Raw genomic sequence first — 21,396 nt, 5'->3', positions numbered from 1 at the left:
ACTCTGCCCACAATATAGTAGGGAAATAATATATCCTCACTCTGTTCCTTATTTCTCACACTGTTCCATCTTTCTTCAAGTACTATCTGCCACCAATCAATATTTCTCTCCTTTGCATCTATAGAATTCAATTCTTGGAGGTTCCTTCTCGCCTCTGTGACTTTTCCTTTTGCACCCCCTATGATAGTTTTCCCTTCCCTTTCAGTCCTTCCCGTTCACCCTTCCCCTTCTCCCCTATGCTTTCACAAACTTCTTCTGGGGTGCCCACAATGAGTGGGGATTGCTTACAGGGAAAAGGTGATGCCAGCAGTACCCTCTCCCCCACCCCATATCACCTTCCTCTGTAGTTTGAGGACACTTTCAACAGTGCTTCTAATATTCTTTTAGTAACCAAGAGCCATTATCCAGGCATTTGGAAAACGGCTAATGACAACCTGCCTGAAAATGCCTCAACAGAGTGAATATTAAACTTCAGAGTTTTTATTCAATTCTTGTTTCATCCATTGTATGTGCAGTTTTAAAAAGCCTTCATTACGTACCTGTTGCCTCAGCAAAATATGTGACACTTGTCTGAATTCCACTTTGACCTTCCACCACAGTTGAAATACCAAGTTTGAAAGAACATGTAGAAAGAAAGAATATTCTTAAGAGATCCAGAGAATCATTCACTTGAAAATTTCTCCATTATTTTGCAACTCTAAGAAGTCGCCAACATCATTGCGAGATTTGGCTTGTACACCTGGAAAATATGAGACTTGAATATTTCATGTTGACACTCAGGCTTCTCTTCCCTTGGGGATGGGGAGAGAGGCTGAAGTGCATGTGTTAATCTTATTGCTGGACTGTAACTCAGCATATGCCACAGGGGCTTCCTGATGGCCTCTTTCTTTCGATATTTACCCCCTACCTTTTCATGCAAAATGAGTTTATGTAGCTGTTCATATTATTGGAACAAAGTATTGCTCAGGGTCAGCTTTAGCCCCAGGTAAAGGAGGCAGATGTTTTATAGGTTTTGTTTTTTTTTTTTTTTTAAGTCCAAAAGCCTCCTACAAAAAAAAATTTTTTTTTTGTAATAGCTCTCTTGAAATCCCCATATTAGTCACTTCTGTGGAATGAAGCAGTGAGAAAAAAAAATTATCTGATAAAATATACAAGCTATCTTGAAGACATGACACATAAAGCCCCTTTTACTTACTGATCAAACTAGATAGTCACTTAGAAGAACTGAAGAGAAGAAAAATGTGATAAGAAAGAGGAGGAAAAACAAGGCTTGGAGCATGTCCAAACTTAGAAAGGCAACAATATCTAAACAGTTGAAGGGGATGAGAGAAAGGAGATACCCCCAGATATACACGTCCTGATTTGAAAATGATTGCTTAGGACCAACCCTGATGCTGTATATTTCTACTTCCATCTGTCCGTCCATCCAGCCAGCCATCCATTTAACAAATGTTTATGGAGTAACTTTGAGTGAAACGCCGTGATGTTACATTAAGAATACAGAGATGAAAAGTGTCTCAAGGCATTACTCTTAAAAACATACAAAGGAATAAAAGTGTCTACGTAAAATTTACATATCAGAGTCCTAGATGCTGTAATACATATCAACTGATGGGGCTATAATAAGAATGAAATTTCTTATCTTGTGACAGACATTGTTCTATAAATGAAGTATTCATTTACTCCTTCCAATAATGCTTTCAGGTAGATACTATTATTAAGTCCATTTTACAGATAAGAAAATGATGATAGACCTTAAGTAACTTGCCCAAATCCTATGGATAAAAGGAGACAGGATTAGGATTTTGAACCCCAGTTCTCAAACTCCAAAAGACATTTTCTATATCTCTTAGCTCTCAAGAGTACCCAGGGTCAGAGCACAACTAAATAAAATCTTACAGAACTAAATATGAGAAATATTGCCCAGATTCTTCACGGTCTTCTCTACTTGAATTTTCAGCGAGTCAGGAAGGAAATAATATTTCTTCACCTAAAATTGGGAAGAATGTATGGTTATTATAGTCATTGCTTCATTCCCTGCTGCCACAGTATCATGAACATGACTGCTTGCTAGCTTAAACATCAAGGTTATTCATTGTCAAGCTATATCCTCATGGATGAAAAGGGTGGGTAGGACACCTTTGAGCTATTACGATTTGGTCATTTTCATTATGAGTAGAGATAAGCGCTTGGACATTTCTTAGGCTCACAAAAGAGATAGATGATAAAAAAAAAATAGTTTAGGGAGGCCAGTGAAATTTGTGAGCAAGACCACTTTTGTCAGGGTATGGGGAGGAGACCTAGGAGACTGAGGCATCTAATTTGATACACTTATAAGCCACAAACATGTCTGAATGACCAAGAGCCAGCCATCACCACAAAATAACCAGGGTAGGTCCGGAGTCAGCAGGGAAGAGCTGGGAAGAAGGCCAGGCCAATAATGAAAGGGGGCATTAAGGTACACATTAAACTCTCCAAAGGGGGAAAAAATAAGCAAAATTTCCAAGACATCCCTAACGAAAAGTTGAAGTATTAACATTTTTGCTAAAGTAGCAAAAATGGCAAATTTGCTGGTTTCACTAAGTACATTATATTGCTCCCCCCCTTTCTTTTTCCTTGAAGTGGGGAGGTGGAAAAGCTTCACTGAGCAACAGTGAAGATGTAAGAGACTTTTCAGAAGTGGTGCATCAACCAATTACTTGGAGTTTGAAGGGAGCAGTTTATTTTTCTGGCACTGAGAAATCGGCATATTTGGAGCTGGCATCCAATGGCTTAGTCCCGCTCCCCGAGCGATTTGGGATTCCAGATGGGAGAGAAGCTGTCTTCTTTCAAGGAGTAAAGCTGCCACTGGAACCCAGGGCACTTGATTGAAATTTCAGACATCTGATTTTGTCAGAGTTCGGATCCCTTTCCTTTGAAATGCCCTGCCTTAATAACCGCTTTAACCCATTGCCAATCTCGCCCGGCAAGCATGCCTCCCTATGATTGGGAAAATTAATGAACAGGCACTGGCTAATATAATTAAACCCAAACACTCCTGATTCCAGCATTGAGAAAAAGCCATCGCCCTGATTTTCTCTTGACAACACACAAGTCTTGCCATCCCCGAACTGTTTAATTATTGAAATGAACTGTAACAGGACACCGGATAGGGGCAGAGGTCGCGGAACAGTACTGGAAGTCAGAAATCAGGCAGGGGCTGACACAGAGCCAGCCAGCGCCTCCGGCTGCAGCCTCAAACCCACACGCTTTTTCTCAGGCAGCCAGCCTCTGATAGGTAGGGTGATAGCGGGACTCACTTGTTAGGATTCCAAAGGTCCAACGGTGCTTGCTTGTTTTAAGACAAGCCAAAATATGCTCGGTGACCACCAGGACACTGCGATTCCCATGCCCTGCCACATTCCTCCTCTCCAATCCCAGGCGGTTTTTTTTTTGTCTCCCTACGTGCAGTCCAGGATGTAGACAAAATGAATTCCAAGTGACCTATGTGGGGGTGGATTTTTTTTAGAAACAAACAGCAAATTAAGAGGGGGGAAAAAATCCTGTTCTCACTTTTTTTTTTTTTTTTTTTTTTTTTTGGAAGGGAGTGTATATGTTTATTTTCTCAGAGACACTTTCTGGCAATGACAAGAGAACTCAGTTCTATTGAAAGTATCTTATTTTCCCCCAACTTGAACATACTAAATATCAGCCCCCTATTTTGTTTCACTTCCTTTTCTGCCTCCCAGGCCTAACTGAACCTATGACAATTACTTTCTGTAAACAGAGATGCCCAATTTTTTTTTTAATTTTTTAAACATTTATTAATTTTTGAGAGACAGAGAGAGACAGAGAGTGAGTGGGGGAAGGACAGAGTGAGAGGGAGCCACAGTAATGCAAAGCAAGCTCCAGGCTCTGAGCTGTCAGCACAGAGCCCGATGTGGGGCTCGAACCCAGGACCGCGAGGTCATAACCTGAGCCGAAGTCGGACGCCCAACCAACTGAGCCCCCAGGCACTCCGAGGTGTCCAATTTTCTATGATTCTAGAATAGCAGCATTTCCTGGAAAGGTAGGGATTTTTTTTTCTAATATGTCATAGTAATATTTAAAGTATTACCAAAGATGATTGGGGGGAAATAGCTGGAAAAGCTTGCTGGCAATATTAGATCTAGGCAAATCAGAGTAAAGGTGTAATTTTCAAATATGTTAGTATTTAATATTCAAGATTATTACTTAACAGTCGAGAAAAGTTATAAAAATAAGTGTATTCAATGGTTTGATAAAAAGATAATGTTTAAATATTTTGTGTGTTCTGAATTACAAATAGAACTTCTCTTTTATTTTTTATTTAAAAAAATTTTTTAACGTTTATTTATTTTTGAGACAGAGAGAGACAGAGCATGAACAGGGGAGGGGCAGAGAGAGAGGGAGACACAGAATCCGAAGCAGGCTCCAGGCTCTGAGCTGTCAGCACAGAGCCCGACATGGGGCTCGAACTCACGGACCGTGAGATCATGACCTGAGCCGAAGTCGGACGCTTAACTGACCAAGCCACCCAGGCGCCCCTAGAACTTCTCTTTTAAAGAAAAAAAAAAAGTATCAGAAGTAACAGGGTTTTCTGTAGCACCAGACATGGCCTGACATAAACCTGTCCTCAATCTTTGTATCCTACACCATTCTCTTGGATGTCATTCCTCCCTCACTCCATGTCTAGTGCCAATGGAACCTGTTATTTCTCTCACCTTATTAAAACTCGTTCTAAGGCTAAGCAATGATAAAGCCTTAAAGGGGCTTACTAATCTTTTAATTATAGAACTTGGATATGTGGTCTCTTTTTAGGACCAGCAAAGGTAACAGGAGGACAAGATATTACTGGATCTGCATACCATTTTTAGCCAAACGGAACACATAAGCAATTAATGATTGCACTGGGACAAGAAGCTTGAGGAGAACTATCCCAGGTAAAAGGGACGTCTTCTGTATTTATCTAAATATTGGATAGTGAAGAAAGTCATGTTTAGAAATACATTAGATGGCTGTATCCTGTTATTTTCCTAACCAAACTAACTGTCCCCTTTCTGTTTTATTACTGCCCCCATCCCTTAAGCTGAACTCCCAGATCAACACTGCCAGCTTTCAGGGTCTCAACTCAACCTTTGCCATCTCCGGACATTCTCCAGTCTTTCTGGATAGATTTGCTGAGAACGGGTGAGACTTTGGTGTTTCCAGGCCAGCCTCCCAGAGTAAGAACTCTTTGCCATCACTCAGATCCTCTGTCCCCATCTAGCTGCCTGGGAGCTAAGAGTCCCCGTGTGATCAAATCTTCATAGTTTATGCATGGTCCCGTGGGTGAAACAATAAGGACACGTGAAATGCAGTAGGACTGTCACAAGCTGAGTAGTACAAGAATTTAATACCATTGGAAGAAGTCTTATTCAACATAGTATGACAGTGCCTAGAGAAGAAATCGGGCACAGTCATAGTGAATTTAGTTCTAGCTGTCTCCAGATACAAATATGATAACAAAAACATCCCTAGCAGTTCCTTTCGATAAGTTTGGTGAAAAGGTAAAGAATGGCTAGCAGTGATTTCCAAACTTTAGTGTTTGTAAGAATCAATGGGACCATTTGAAAGAGTTCCTGGGTTCCATCCTTTAGCAAAATTGATTAGATGCCCAAGAATCAGTATGTACAATAGGCACATCAGGTGATTTGGACGTCAGGGGTCCATGGAGCCAAGAGCACTGGAAAAAGTCTTCATTGTTTCTCAATTATTCTCTTGCCAACACACAGAATGCCCTGGGCCTGTAAGTAGCTGCTTTTGTTTGCCTACAAGCCCTCCTGTATTAGGGAGGATGCACAGACCTACCTAAGGCTGGAAAAGAGACTTCTGCACTCCTATGCAACGGTATAGTGTCCATCTGGGAAAAGGGACCACTTTTGGCCCAGACTTGAAATGAAGGACTCAGATCAATCTCCAGAGAAATAATGTTGAGTATAGCCTAAACCCCATTCAAGGAGAAACTGCTATTCCCTTTATGATTCTGCTTTGGCAAACAGAAGTCAGAATGCAGCCCAGCTGCCCCAGCCATGTACAGGAACAGACTACAGAAAATATGAATGGAAATTGCTGGTAGGGAGACATCTGAATTTTTCAAACAAGGTGAATTTTCCTCCTGCTTCTCTAATTTAACATTCCAAGATGAGAAGAAAGCTGGCAACTGAAAACTGTACTTAATCCATTCTTTAAATAGCATGACAGTGTTTTTCATTTCTCTCCACACTGCATTTTGTTGTTTTTGTCTCAGAGGCTTTAACACAGGGCCAGGACTTGCACTGGGAGGCCTGCGGATTACAGGAAATAATGACCTGTATATATTTAGTTGTTCAAAGGAAATTAGAGTAGCCTGATTTTTATTATTCCCCATTGCCCTCCGTTCTCTGGTGTAATAACTTGCCCTGTTCTCTAATTTACTTTTACATCATCAGAAATGTATACCATTTAGTCCGGATTCTCCCATGACCAATCAGGACCTGCTTCTAGCTAGGTTAACAAAACCTTCCAGAGAATGGGACGCCTTCATAACACAGGCCAGCCAAAGACACCGAAGAGCTCATCTTTCTGGAAAGTATGTGACCTGGAGAAATTTACCCACTTCTTCCTTTCGGTAGCCAGAGACCACTATATGCCCCTGCTGTTGAATGTGACAGCTAACGTTTTTGGGACTGGTGTCGTTTTAGATTAACCTTCTCCTGTAAAAATGTGTAGGCAATTTCCTTCTATTTAATCTTCTAATTGTTTATCAGTGTATTTCCAGTGGTGCTGCCTCCCTGTGCCGCCTGTCCCTCTCACCCCATCTCTTATGAGCAATCTCGTATATTCTATTTAACGTTGATATCCGAAACCTAAAATTCATCTGCTTGTAGTTTTTAATTTAGAGGAAAAAGCTTATATATTTGAGTTTTCTTTAAGAATCATAATTAGATGTTTAAATTATGATTTCGTTGAGATTTTCTAGTTCCATAGCACATATCATCTGAATTTGCCTGCCTACTGGGATGGGGAGGGAGGGGCACAGCTGAAAATACATCTGTATTGGAGACGAACATCATAATACCTTCAGAACATTTGAAAACGTTCCTGGGTTAGTTTTTCTTTTCATTACAACTCTATATATGGTTTATAGACTCTTCAAAATGAAACTAACATTTGAAAGGTAGGCGAAACAGATTTTTGTTAGTTTCAGTGTGCTTTTGTGACAATTGATGAAGTTTTGTGGATTCTCTAAATTCCATTGCCATAGTGTGAGTTGTGTGTTCTTTCACTGGCAGGGTTTGGCAGGATAGAAATGAAGTAGTAAGTAGTTTTAATAATCACAACTTCTGAAATTCACTCCAACATGATCATATTTTAAGAGCTCAATAAATTTGGCCTTTATAAACTTTTCTTCATCCCTCCCCAAACATTTCTTTTCAGTCTGGGCAGTTGCCTCATTATTAAATAGGTTCTCTATTCCAAAACAAACTCAAGTCACTAGTATTCATTTTACTTTAATTGCCTTCAGCCTCATATATTATAAGATTAATTATTGGTTTCTTTCAGTCCCCTCCCCGTCCCTTCTGAAACAGCAGCAATCTGCCTCATTCCTACTTAAAATTTCTGAAAAAAGAATATTTTGCCTTATCATACTCTCTCAAATTTGGTGCCTCTGGATGTTCCTCACATCTTCCTAAGTCTTAACTGAATCCTCTCAACTCGCCTAGTTTAACACAATTTTTAAAACAACTGCTACTTTATAGCAACTCTAACAACCAAACCATAGTTTTATTACTGGAGCTTAGGCAGTTTCTCTTACCAAGTCAGCTGCCTTGCTCTGAATCCTAATCCTAGGTGACATGGTAACTTGGCTGGGTCTGGATTCAGAGGTCACAGAAATGCTTTTGGAATACTCTGGCTCACTAACCCTCCAAGGACCTTTGAGCCTCAGGAAATTTGGGATATGAATAGTTTATACCTCAGTGTGTATTTAAATCAGCTAATGTTTACCCTTTCCAGAGAGTTCACCAGGTGGTTGGCCATGGGGCTGGGGGCGAGGGAGGTGGATAGGGAATAATGTAGAGGAGTGAAAAAGAGAAATACTGACTCTTTTCTCTGCGGTGACAAAAAGATTCAATTGCCAAACTTCAATCAGACAATATTTATTCCAATTGATTATATTTATTCCAAAATGATTTCATAGGGAATCATGAAAACAAATATGATAGCAGGATAGACAGATGATATATTGAAGCATTTATCTCAAGATAGAAATTTGGATTTTGCTCTATGTATTTTTCTCTCTCCCTTTTCTTGGAGGTTTATTTATGGATTTTCAATTTGATTCCATTTATCTGTGTTTGTCCTTACACCAGCACCAAGCTGTCTTGACTTCTACAGCTTTATAGTAAGTTTTTAAAATAGGATTGTGAGTCCTTCAACTTTCTTCTTCTTTTCCAAGATTATTTTGAACTATTCTGGGTCCTTTAAAGTAATTTTAGGACAGTTTGTCATGTTCTGCAGAAAAATCAACTCAGATTTTGATAAAGATTGTGTGGAATCTATAGGTCAATTTGGGAAATATTGCCATCATAAAAATATTAAACATTCTTATCTATAACATCAAACATGGTTCCATTAATTTATTTTTTTAAATATGAAATTTACTGTCAAATTGGTTTCCATACATCACCCAGTGCTCATGCCAACAGTGCCCTCCTCAATACCCATCACCCACCCACCCCTCCCTCCCACCCCCCATCAACCCTCAGCTTATTCTCAGTTTTTAAGAGTCTCTTATGTTTTGCCTCCCTCCCTCTCTAACCTTTTTGTTGTTTTTTTTTTTCCTTCCCCTCCCCCATGGTCTTCTGTTAAGTTTCTCAGGAAACTTTCATATAAGAGTGAAAACATATGGTATCTGTCTTTCTCTGTGTGGCCTATTTCACTTAGCATCACACTCTCCGGTTCCATCCACGTTGCTACAAAAGGCCATATTTCATTCTTTCTCATTGCCACATAGTATTCCATTGTGTATATAAACCACAATTTCTTTATCCATTCATCAGTTGATGGACATTTGGGCTCTTTCCATAATTTGGCTATTGTTGAAAGTGCTGCTATAAACATTGGGGTACAAGTGCCCCTATGCATCAGTACTCCTGTATCCCTTGGGTGAATTCCTAGCAGTGCTATTGCTGAGTCATAGGGTAGATCTTTTTTTAATTTTTTGAGGAACTTCCACACCATTTTCCACAGTGGCTGCACCAGTTTGCATTCCCTTCAACAGTGCAAGAGGGTTCCCATTTCTCCACATCCTCTCCAGCATCTATAGTCTCCTGATTTGTTCATTTTAGCCACTCTGACTGGCATGAGGTGGTATCTCAAGTGTGGTTTTGATTTGTATTTCCCTGATAAGGAGCGACGCTGAACATCTTTTCATGTGCCTGTTGGCCATCCGGATGTCTTCTTTAGAGAAGTGTCTATTCATGTTTTCTGCCCATTTCTTCACTGGATTATTTGTTTTTCGGGTGTGGAGTTTGGTGAGCTCTTTATAGATTTTGGATTCTAGCCCTTTGTCCTATATGTCATTTGCAAATATCTTTTCCCATTCCGTTGGTTGCCTTTTAGCTTTGTTGATTGTTTCCTTTGCAGTGCAGAAGCTTTTTATCTTCATGAGGTCCCAATAATTCATTTTTGCTTTTAATTCCCTTCCCTTTGGGGATGTGTCAAGTAACAAATTGCTGCGGCTGAGGTCAGAGAGTTTTTTTCCTGCTTTCTCCTCTAGTGTTTTGATGGTTTCCTGTGTCACATTCAGGTCCTTTATCCATTTTGTGGATGGTGTAAGAAAGTGGTCTAGTTTCAATCTTCTGCATGTTGCTGTCCAGTTCTCCCAGCACCATTTGTTAAAGAGACTGTCTTTTTTCCATTGGATGTTCTTTCCTGCTTTGTCAAAGATTAGTTGGACATACTTTTATGGGTCTAGTTCTGGGGTTTCTATTCTATTCCATTGGTCTATGTGTCTGTTTTTGTGCCAATACCATGCTGTCTTGATGATGACAGCTTTGTAGTAGAGGCTAAAGTCTGGGATTGTGATGCCTCCTGCTTTGGTGTTCTTCTTCAAAATTACTTTGGCCATTCGGGGCCTTTTGTGGTTCCATACAAATTTTAGGATTGTTTGTTCTAGCTCCGAGAAGAATGCTGGTGCAATTTTTATTGGAATTGCATTGAATGTGTAGATAGCTTTGGGTAGTATTGACATTTTAACAGTATTTATTCTTCAAGTTTTCACTTTTTGCAGATGACATGATATTATACATGGAAAATCCAATAGACTCCACCAAAAGTCTGCTAGAACTGATACATGAATTCAGCAAAGTCGCAGGATACAAAATCAATGTACAGAAATCAGTTGCATTCTTATACACTAATAATGAAGCAACAGAAAGACAAAGAAACTGATCCCATTCACAATTGCACCAAGAAGCATAAAATACCTAGGAATAAACCTAACCAAAGATGTAAAACATCTGTATGCTGAAAACTATAGAAAGCTTATGAAGGAAATTGAAGAAATCATAAAGAAATGGAAAAACATATTTCCATTAATTTAAATCATCTTTGGGGAGCCTAGGTGGCTCAGTCACTTGAGTGTTCAACTCTTAGATTTGGCTCAGGCCATGATCTCACAGTCTGTGGGATTGAGCCCTACATTCGGCTCCACAGTGTCAAAGGAGCCTGTTTGGGATTTTCTCTTCCTGTCTCTGCTCCCCCCCTCCCCTCGCTCACACACACACTCTCTCTCTCTCAACATAAGCAAAGTTGAAAAACATCATCTTTAATTTCTTTCAACATTTTTTTTAGTTTTAAGAGTATAAATTTTGTACTTTATTTGATAAATTTATCCCTAAGTATTATTTTTCATTAAACTGTTTTCTTAATTTTGTTTTCAGATTGTTCATTGTTAGCGTATAGAAATATAATTGAATTTTGTATTTTGATCTTGTACGCTGTACCTTGCTGAACTCTTCATTTGCTCTAAAGTTTTAATGGATTATTCAGGATTTTCTATATATATGACCATGGCTGCTGCAAATATAGTTTTAATTTTTCTTTTCCAATCAGGTTGTCTTTTATTTCTTTTTCTTGCCCAATTTCCCTGGCTAGAACCTCCAGTAAAATGTTTAATATAAGTTGCAAGAGTAACATCTTTGTCTTCATATTAGGAAGAAAGCATTCAGTCTTTCATCATTAAAAATGATGTTAGCTAATAGGTTTTTTCATAGATGTCCTTTATCAAGTTGAGGAAGGTCCCTTCAATTCCCAGTTTATTTAGTGTTATTATCATGACAAAATGTTGGATTTTGTCAAATCCTTTTTCTGCATCTGTTGAGATGATCATGTAGTTTTGTCCTTTATTCTGTTGACATTGTGTATTCTATTACTTTAATTGCAGAAATAAGGGGCGCCTGGGTGGCGCAGTCGGTTAAGCGTCCGACTTCAGCCAGGTCACGATCTCGCGGTCCGGGAGTTCGAGCCCCGCGTCAGGCTCTGGGCGGATGGCTCAGAGCCTGGAGCCTGTTTCCGATTCTGTGTCTCCCTCTCTCTGCCCCTCCCCTGTTCATGCTCTGTCTCTCACTGTCCCAAAAATAAATAAACGTTGAAAAAAAAAAAAAAATTAATTGCAGAAATAAAACCATCCTTGTATTCCTGGGATGTCTCACTTTTTCATGGTATACCCTTTCTTTTTTTTAATTTTTTTTTAATGTTTGAGAGAGAGAGAGAGAGAGCTCAAGCGGGGCAGGTGTCAGAAAGAGAGAGAGACACAGAATCTGAAGCAGTTCCCAGATTCTGAGCTGTCAGCACAGAACCCAATGCGGGGCTTGAACTCACAAACCATGAGATCATGACCTGAGCCAAAGTCAGACGCTTAGCCGACTGAGCTACCCAGGCACCCAGCACCAAATCTTACAAATGGTACACTTCATTAATGAAGCCATCTGGATTTGGGTTTTGCTTTGTAGGAGGGCTTTGAGTTACTGAATCAAAGTCTTCACTCATTTTTATGTTGCCCTCAGCTGTATTTTTGCAGTTTGAAACATGGAGGCATTTTTCTCTTATTTGTAAAAACCAAACCTCATTGAAAAAATATCTTTGGTCTCATGATAACAAAGGAGAATGAGGATAATTTCTCCAAATGCAGTAGTAAATAAGGAAGAAGGAGAGACTTCCCTGAACTGGGGGGAGTAGGTGTACCAGGCACAATTTGTGGCATAGTCCTATGGAGGGGTCAACACATTATAGCAGGGATGTGACCAACTAAAGATACTGGACATGAAGTTTGGACTCCCACAATCTCCAGCTTTCTCCTACCTCTAGAAACCCTGGGATCTGCAGAGTCACGAGACCCACAGGTACCTGTATAAGCTGCTACAAACGGAACCTCAGTAAAATGGAATATGGATTTATGACTGATTCCTGGAGGAACTCCCTGACATTTTAACTTTAGCTAGAACCCATGGTAGAATAGGGGCTTCATGGATTTAAATCAATTTAAAGAAAATTAAGATAAACATCTTAATTTGTTGACTAAAATTTGTAAGACAATGTTAGCATTCTACGTGTTCATGATTCTCCACAATAGACTAGCCCCACCTGACCAGTCCTTTAGCAGAGCTGAATTATCTAGAAATTCTTCTAGGATGTTAGTCCTTTTCAGTATAATATAGAGATTATGCTCCCTGATTCTGGAGCCAGAGTGCCTGGAATTAATGCCTAGTTCAGCTACTTAGTAGTTATGGGACCTCAGGCAATTTACTTAGTTTTTCTGTATCTCAGTTTCTTAATTTTTAAAATAGGGATGACATATAATACCTAATGTAGTACCTACCATGAATGACAGTCATCATTTATTCCTTATCTACCAAGATAAATGATATTGTTACCAAAAATAACTTGCTGAAGAACTAAATTCTATATGATGTGTAATTTTTATTGAAATGGCCGAATATCTTCCTTCTTCACTACTCGTGCCACTGATATGGCATCTCCGTCCTTGCTGTCACCCATTTTCAACCTATTAGTTATCCTTTATTTTTCCTTTACCGCATTTTTTAAGACTTAGAGACTCTTTTTTTTTTTTTTTTTTTACATTATGTTTCATATTCTCTTGTCTCCAAGCCCTCCTGGTTTTCACACAAATTATTGAGAAATCTACCTCCAATGTTGCCTTTCTTTTTCCACTGAATGAGTCCTGAGTGCCTGTATATGTCAAGCTTGGTACTGGTCTTTTAAATGCAGTATTTGGGGCAGCTGGGTGGCTCAGTCAGTTAAGCATTTGACTTCAGCTCAGGTCATAATCTCAGAGTTGGTGGGTTCAAGTCCTACTGTCAGAGCCTGCTCCAGATTCTGTGTCTCCCTCTCTGTCTCTCTTTCTCTTGTGCTCCCTCTTTCTCAAAAATAAATAAATAAACATTTAAAAAATAATAAATAAATCCAGGATGTCAAATCCATATCAGAGCCCTGCAGGAAAAGTACTGCCATACCCATTTTACAAATGAGGAAATGGGTGAGGAAAGATTTGGTGACCTTCCACCCCAGTTCACTCAGCTAATACATGACCGGTCTAGCACACAAATTTGGTCTGAGTCTCTAGTCCACACTGCTGCTTATCTTTCAAGCTGCTGCCAAAGTAATTTTGGTGTAGTGCAGCTTTGATTATAACACACTCAGCTCAATGGGTCCTTATTGCCCATAAAATAAAGCCTAAACTCTTAGCTTTAAAATTCAAAGCCTGCTATAATCTGGCCCAAATCTCCATTTCCAGCCTCTCTTCTCATTGATCCTTTGCACACCCACTACACTCCAACCAAAACATATCGCTTTTCATTTTCAAGTATGTTATGTGCTTCCCTGCAAGGATGCCTTTGCACATATCTGTCCCTTGTACTAGGATATTCTACCCAGTGCCACCCCTGCCATAACGGCCTTAAATCTCAGATGGGATGTAAAGTCCCCTGCTCTCTTCTCCCACAGGAGTTTGCATTGATCTGCTTCATGCAAAATGAATGCCAGTGCTGCTGGGTTGGTGAATACATAAAGGAGCTGGAAGGATTCACATGGCCTTTTGCATTACCCACATAAGAAGCAGCCCTGACAGGGGGCCCATCAGGGTAAAGAAGTGTCTTGCTACTTTTCTGCCCAATCATCCCATCATTTCAGTAAGTCTAGGTGAGGACACCTAGCCTATGGGTACCACCAGTGCAGCCACATGGGCATCTGGGTCAATCTTGCCTATTTCACAGGCTTATATTAAGATGATGGGAGTCAAGGGCCTTAAACAGATCATGGAAATTGCTATATTAATGTCAACTGCATGGCCAAGTGATTAGAAAAATACTATAGTGTCTTTCTCAGGGGCCCAAGAGGTTATATGGCCCATGAATTTGTTATAGACACAAGGAACTTAACAAAGCCTGTAAATATTGACTGTGGAGGTGGCCAAAATGCTCCGAGATTATGCTTCTATAACCTGACAGTAGAATTCCTTTCTCCCAATTCTATCTTCCAACTCGTGGCTGAGTGGTGGATGACTCAGGAGAAGAGTTCATTTCTTAGATGCATTGCCTACATTATACACCTGACTAGTAGCATTTGTGGAAGGGAGAGGGAGAAGGGGCTAGGAGAGAAGTTGATGATTAAAGTTACACCCCAAATTCCCAGGTCATATTCTATTTCCAGCCTTAACATTCTTTTCATGTTTGATAGAATGATTTCCACACTTGCTCAAAGGGTAGGATTGTTCAGGTACCTGACCTATAGTAGGCACTCAGAACACATATGTTTAATGAGAGAAAGAAAGAAAGAAAGAAAGAAAGAAAGAAAGAAAGAAGAAAGAAAGAAAGAAGAAAGTTTGAGAGAGTTTGACAGAAAAGATTAGAACTGGCTGATCAGATAAGCCCCTCTGGGTTCAGCTACTACAGACAAGTGAAGAAAAAACCAAGAGCAATGAGGAGGAAGATGGTAATGCAGAGTAGAAGTGCACTTTCCTGAAAGAGGAATCAATTTTTTTTTTCATTCCACCATTCATTAAGACACAGGAATTATTAGGTGGAGGTGAAGGATATTGTCAGATAAGAATTTTGGCTACATAAAAAAATTGACTTCCATATGGAATTACTGGCTTGGTGTGTTTTATACATTATTTCTGGATGTTAATTTGGTTTCATTCAGATCATTTTTGTGAGAGTGCCTATCCAGAATTTAAAATATCCCTGGGGATTAAGAGGGAGGGAAGTGGCCAGCAGTATCCATATTCCATGTAATTAATTATTTGGACAGATTCATGTCATAATATACTGATACAGATTTATGTAGTCATCTCTGAACACATCTTACATTCCATGTTAGCCTAAAAAAATAGATCATGGAGAATATGTCTTATTCAATGTGCCTAGCTTAGTGCCTTTCATATATTGATGCAGGGTTCAGATTTCATTGACAGTGTATTTTCAACATAGAGGATTCAGAGCCTAGTATTACTTTTACCTACTAATGGTGAGTTAGGCAGGTAGAAGAGGGGCATTGAGTATCTGTGTAAGAAAGGGGAGACACAGACTTCCTTGAGCCAGAGTCAGGTATTACCTTATAATCTTCAAGGCCATGATGTGGACAGTTTAAGGCAGGATTTCTCAAACTTGGCATTATTTACATTTGGGGCCTGTTAATTCTTTATCATGTGGACCAGTCCTGTGCCTTGTAGGATGTTTAACAGCATCCCTGGCCTCCACCTGCTAGATCCCTGTAGCATTCCTCTAGTTATGACAATACAAATTATCTCCAGACATTGCCAATATATCCCATCCCTTATGGGCCAAAAATCACACCCAGTTGAGAACCACTGGCAATGAGCCAAAACAAAACATCCTGGGAGATTTGAACCCTCAAATTCATGGAAACCACCCAGCTGAAATGCCACTTTGAAGGAGCTTTCCAAAGAAAGAAAATCCAGGTATAAACAACAGCAACAACAACAAACCAGGGACAATGTTTTGAAGAGAAAGGAAGTGAAGCCTAGAGCAATTTCTTCACCCAACTAGCTTACAGCTACTGAAGCCACAAGTCTGTTTCTGCAAGACTTAGGAGCTGATGATCATAGAAGTCCTGGCAGAGGTTAACAGTAGGAAAAACGTTTGTCCATAGAATATAGCTACACATATTCATGATACAGGCCTAGTTCCAGCGTTCAAAACACAGTGGAACTTGCTAAGCGATAGTCACGATGTAGCATCAGGGAAGCAGGGATGGATGGGGTGGGATCTGAGCTAATGGTACTCAGATTTTGAGCCAGGACAGCATTCCTGTCTAGGTTCAAGAAGTACATGTGCACACAAAAGCAAGTCTGGTCCTCGTTACTGTGTAAAGATAGGGTCCTGAATGATGACTAAGGAAAAGCCAAGTTCTAAGAACTATGGCACCTAGAGCAGAATTTGACCTGAGATTTTATATGACTGAAGGCACTACAGGGTTTATGGGGCAAGTTAGATTCTGGCCTCAACTATGAAGCCCAAAGGTAAGCAGGAGACATGATGTCATGGGTGAGATAAGCATCAATGGTGATTCAGACTGAGAAGCATCACCACTGGTGCTCCAGCAGTATACCCCTACGCAGTCCTATTAACCCGATAGAGTGAGTCAGGAGAGGCTAATACTCCCTGTCTGCCCCAAGAATCATGTATTGGAAGGTTTTGCAATGACCTGCAATAACCTAAAATATAACATTGTGTGAGAATAAAAGGATACAAAATTGCATATATAGTGTGGTCTTTTTTAAATTTTTTAAGCAATTTTTTAAATGTCTATTTTCTTTTTGAGAGACAGAGCACAAGCGAGGGAGGGGCAGAGAGAGAGGGAGACATGGAATGTGAAGCATGTTCCAGGCTCTGAGCAGTCAGCACAGAGCCCCAAGCGGGGCTTGAACTCATGAACCGTGAGATAATGACCTGAGCCGAAGTCAGACGCTTAACAAACTGAGCCACCCAGGCGCCCCTGATCTTTTATATTAAAAGGGTAAAAGATATATCATAGCTAACTAGATACAAATATTAACACATAGGAAACCTCATGGAAGGAAAGAGTGGAGATATGCTTTAAGATGTAGAATGAGAGGGGATTGTATATTACTTTTATTTCTTCATACGTTTCTTTATCTTCTATGTTATGGGTAATGAGTATGAAATAGTTTTATAATCATTTTTTAGGTGTTCTCAAAAAATGAACTTCCTGTCTCAAACCAAGATTGGTCTAGGAATTAGGAACAGCTGATTTCCTAAGTAGGACAAATATTAGGTCTTGTGAAAAAGCTTGGGAAGACACAGCTTGAGGAAAGAGTGGGAAATGTGGAAAATATGGTTTGCTCAATGGAAATGAACACACTCCTACATAAACTGAACAAGAATTTAGCATGTGTCATCAGAGCACTTTCTTCTTAACAGACAACAACTTTATAGTTTTGTAATAGGAAGCAACATGTTTTCTCTCCCTCCCCCTGCCCCCACCCCACCACCAACTGTTCTCTGGGAAAAAAAAAATCCTCAACTCTTTGGCCACATGGAACTGTATACTAGGCTATGGAGTGTAGGGTTTGTTTGGAATGATGGATGGTTTGACAATATAGCACAATCAGACAAGACCAGCCATCAATCACTTTAAATCAATGATAGACCTTGGGTGTGTTTTGTGCCATTTTCATTCATTCTAGTGCCCAGAGAGTTGCACAGAGCAACCTCATGACCTCACATGAGCAAAGAAAATGGCTTTTAAAGTTGTTTCCAAGCTCTATTCATCACTCATTCCTGGGTGAGATGCCAGGAAATAACTTTCATGATTTTTCTTTTCTTTTTTTCCAACTCATCTTTCTCACCTCAAAGCCTGAACGAAGGATATGCACATAGACAAAAAAGGGCAAGAACCCCTCTGAGTGAGCTAGGTTTTCTATCATGTGAAGGAAATTTGGTCCTTATTTATTGCATTTTTTTTTAATTTCTCTTACTCATCAAACAATCTGCTCAGAATTCCCTCCTGTCTTTTAGAAAGGAAGTTGTGATTTAGTCATGATTTCCTCTTGGGTCATTCCAGAACATTTGGAACAGAGCACTCTGGCCATCAGTGTATGCTAAACTTTGCTCTTACGTTCACCAGAAGAGACCATGAGAAGCCTACTCTGCTGGGCACAGGTACTTTTCACTGTGACCTTCATGGCCATGCTTACTAATGTCTTGTCCCCACCTTCAAAAGGCCTAAACCACCCCCAAAAGTGATACTGACATCTCTTAGGGTTAAGAATATCACTGCAGGGGCTAAGGAAATATGAAGTCTACCCCATAGCCTCAGAAAGACTTTCAACACCTTTAAAAATATGCCTCTTTTCCAAAGCCCCTTGTAACACATCTTCCCCAACTCAAAGCACTAGGTCAGCTCTGGCACTCTCAATAATCCCTTTCGATGGTCCTAAAATACGAAAGTATTTTTACTTGTCCTTATCCTCCCCTTTTCTTGTCACAGAGGTAAACAGGGAAATAATAGCAGTTTAGCCCTGCAGAAACAGAGGTTAACTCCGTCATTTTAGGGTGAAGCCACAGGAATGAATAGAAAAAGCTAGCTTTTGGCTCATCTTGCTATATACAAGATGCCTGCAGCAACTAGTAACATTTTATTTATTCCCATAACAAATGGACCCACCACAAATTTCTTTAGATTTTTCATCTCCCAGGAAAATACCTTAATATCTATCTTGTGATACTGTCCTATAAATGCATGCTGCATACAAAATTTTATCATGATGTTCATAGGATTCTGTTTAATGATGGAAGAAATTTTGTGCATTTTTTTAGAGTGTCATGTTCTATTACTATATACACATTACTCAATAAAAAGGCAGTGGAATTGAACACTAAGGAATTTGGAAACTAGTATTACTGGGATCTAAACACTTCAGGTTACAAGACAACCTGAAATAAGAGAAACTCACTGGCCTAAAAATCAAATCACTGATTAGTCCCCAGATCACTTACTAGATAAAGAAGGCAAGATGCCTTTTGTCAAGGTACCAAGCCTCTCTTTGGGCTTCAGATTCCCAACATTTTGGTAGAATGATTTGGGGAATCTGTGTGGATTAAAAGCTATTCCTCTTATAACTGCGTCAAATCCCTCTTTCCTCACTTATCTATGACAAAAATCTTATCATCAGTGACAGTTACAGAATAATAACACTGTCCTCATTATTTTTGTTCCTGTTGTTATAAGGACCAAGACAACTATGAATATTTTCCATTAAATTATACATATGTGTTTATTTCTGTGTGTGTGTATATGTACATATAGATATGTATGTATATGTGTGAGGGTATACATACATACACACACAGACACACACACACTCATACACATAGGTTCCCACTGTGAAAATTATAGATCTAAATATGATACTGTCTTACTCAAAATGATCAACATGTGTCTGTGGCATTGATAAAACAAGGACTAATAGAGACCACAGTAGGAAGAGCTGACCTTTTTGTCACTAAGCAAGTTATAGTCAATCATGGATGTGAGGAACTCTGACCACTTCAGTAGTGAGATAATTATGTTCCTTGTGTTAAAGTAATTAAACAAGGAGGCCACTAGACTGAGGTGGCTCTATTGCCCGGGTAGCGTTTGTGAGCAAACCAAAATCCAAGCCAGAGCCATGCACTTGAATCCAAAAGATGACAGGTAAGAACAACCAATCACAAACAGCCAAATAGATTTTACCAAATCAGGTGACTGTTTAAGCTACAACCAGTCAAATGATTTCCTTACCTTGCCTTCCACCTTGTCTATAAAAATCTCTCTCCCAGCTCCTGTCGGTGGGGCACTCCTAACCACCTTTGACTGGGTGCCATCAAATTTGAATTGATGTATGCTCAAATAAATTTTTGAAAATTTTAATGTGCCTCAGCTTACCTTTTATCACTTGCATAAAGAGAAAAAAAATATATAGCCTAAAACAGTTCAACTCTAAAATGTACATAGGGGAAAATTATATCAGAGAAAACACAGACCATATACTCCTCAATCTCAGCCCTTGGAATGGAAGCAAACATCAAAACCCCCATGTGCATAAGCTCCTTTGGTGGGAATCTAGTGGCAGACGAGAACATTGTTGTAGAAGAAAGAAAATCAAGCAAAGTTTCACTCCTCCGGGGCAGACCAGCCAAGAATACCAAAGTAGAGCTGTATTTTTATTTTTCCTGTTACAGCACAGATCTGTTGTTTGGCTACCAAATTACAGGTTGGGTCTGGTTCTCACATACTTCTGCTTTTCATGTGCTGAACAGGAAGAGTAATAACAGACTGCTTCTTTTACTTGTGGGATTTAGGTATTCTTCATCCTAGAATGGGTCATTTTACTAAGAAAACCTGCCAGTTTAAAGACTGGAGGTGTATGCCATTCATGTGGGGGTGGAAAACCCATAAAAATGAGAGGCTTTTGGCTAAAAAGAGTGGTTCTAGTTACTTGTTCCCATGTTTAAATGACATGTTTATGAGTCATACTCTTATTATCTAATCCCAACAGCATCATCCAGAGATCACTATCATTTATATGACTACTTCAGAGAAGGGTCTCTGGGAAATTTGACCAAGGAGAATATAATACATACCCATTCAGTTATAGAGCAGCACTCTGCACACACTTTTCATTCATTTCTTTTAAATGCTCTATTGGTAATCTATAAAAGATAATTAAACAAAGTGTAACAAATGTTGTACAAATGCATAATACCGATATCCTGGACAGGAGACCAGTTAAGTATAATATAACATATATTGAAGGAAACTACTGCACACAGATATTACCAATTAGTATTTGAATCAATTGGCATTCATACAAATTCTGTTCTCTTCGTTGTTTAGTTAATGGCTTTGCTCAGGAATCAGTGGGAACTAAAGTGACTTATTGGGATAAGATTTGGATACAGGGAATCAACTGACCATTGAGAGTATTATAGAAACATTTTAGTGGGAGAGGCCTTATCACTCTGACCGCCAACATGGGAAAGAACCTTGGAATTTTGACTCATCAGAGGATTTTTAAGAACTCTGTTGGCAGACAGGACCTATCTTGAGGACATCTGGCTTTCTTCAAATGAAATTAACTTATCCTTTTTTTCTTAAAAATGAAAGAAAGAAAGAAATAGGTGTTTTCTTACCTTCAAGGCATTTATCTTGTCTAAAGATTAAAAAATAAGACATTATCATTTATATCACCCTTCATATTTGTGGAAGAAAATGCTATCATTTTGTTTTATTCGAAGAGGAAATGGAAGAACACAGGATCTAAGTGATTTC

General features: G+C 39.4%; 1 long non-coding RNA gene across 1 annotated transcript; it reads right to left on the bottom strand.

Annotated features, from left to right (window-relative positions):
* Positions 1-436: 436 nt before the first annotated feature.
* On the bottom strand, positions 437-21,172 carry LOC123598896. The gene is made up of 3 exons (XR_006712864.1): positions 20,709-21,172; positions 3,300-3,483; positions 437-1,990 (listed from the first exon to the last, which is right to left on the bottom strand). It is a non-coding gene; the product is annotated as an uncharacterized LOC123598896 (long non-coding RNA).
* Between the last annotated feature and the right edge of the window lie 224 nt (positions 21,173-21,396).

This window comes from Leopardus geoffroyi, chromosome C1, assembly GCF_018350155.1.
Source record: "Leopardus geoffroyi isolate Oge1 chromosome C1, O.geoffroyi_Oge1_pat1.0, whole genome shotgun sequence".
Lineage (NCBI taxonomy): Eukaryota > Metazoa > Chordata > Mammalia > Carnivora > Felidae > Leopardus > Leopardus geoffroyi.
Note: the sequence above shows the minus strand (reverse complement) of the source record. Positions and strands in the feature narration are given on the sequence as shown.